This window comes from Arachis duranensis, chromosome 1, assembly GCF_000817695.3.
Source record: "Arachis duranensis cultivar V14167 chromosome 1, aradu.V14167.gnm2.J7QH, whole genome shotgun sequence".
NCBI classification, from domain to species: domain Eukaryota; kingdom Viridiplantae; phylum Streptophyta; class Magnoliopsida; order Fabales; family Fabaceae; genus Arachis; species Arachis duranensis.
Genome location: NC_029772.3, coordinates 68,034,467 through 68,035,321, shown reverse-complemented (window position 1 = coordinate 68,035,321; position 855 = coordinate 68,034,467). Strand labels below are relative to the sequence as shown.

Genomic DNA, 855 nt, shown 5'->3' with positions numbered 1-855 from the left:
AGCTGACCCTGAACCTGAAAGGACCTTAGAGCGAAAGCTAAGAGAAGCTAAAGCACTACTCTCTGTAGAGGACATAACAGAAATCTTCAAACAAGAAGAAGACATGGCAGCCAAAAATAACAACAATGCCAACAATGCAAGGAAGGTGCTGGGTGACTTTACTGCACCTACTCCCGACTTCTATGGGAGAAGCATCTCTATCCCTGCCATTGGAGCAAATTTCCACCTCAAAAATTGAGTAAGCTTAGAATGGAAGTCCAAACCTTCAGACAGAAGGAAGGTGAATCCCTCTATGAAGCTTGGGAAAGATACAAACAATTGATCAGAAAGTGCTTTCTGAATAGAGCATCATAGGTATCTTCTATGATGGTCTGTCTGAACTGTCCAAGATGTCATTGGACAGCTCTGCTGGAGGATCTCTTCATCTGAAAAAGATGCCTGCAGAAGCTCAGGAACTCATTGAAATGGTTGCAAATAACCAATTTATGTACACTTCTAAAAGGAATCTTGTGAACAATGGGACGAATCAGAAGAAAGGAGTTCTTGAGATTGATACTCTGAATGCCATATTGGCTCAGAACAAAATATTGACTCAGTAAGTCAATATGATTTCTCAAAGTCTGTCTGGAATGCAAGCTGCACCAGGCAGTACTAAGGACGCTTCATCTAAAGAAGAAGCTTATGATCTTGAGAACCCTTCAATAGAAGAGGTGAATTACATGGGAGAACCCTATGGAAACACCTATAATCTTTCATGGAGAAATCATCCAAATCTCTCATGGAAGGATCAACAGAGACCTCAACAAGGTTTCAACAACAATAATGGTTGAACAAACAGGTTTGGCGATGGCAAGC

The 855-nt window shown here is 41.2% G+C and overlaps 1 non-coding gene across 1 annotated transcript; it reads right to left on the bottom strand.

Moving 5' to 3' along the window:
- Positions 1–240: 240 nt before the first annotated feature.
- LOC127742488 (small nucleolar RNA R71) lies at positions 241–347 on the bottom strand. Its single transcript, XR_008003764.1, has one exon. It is a non-coding gene; the product is annotated as a small nucleolar RNA R71 (small nucleolar RNA).
- Between the last annotated feature and the right edge of the window lie 508 nt (positions 348–855).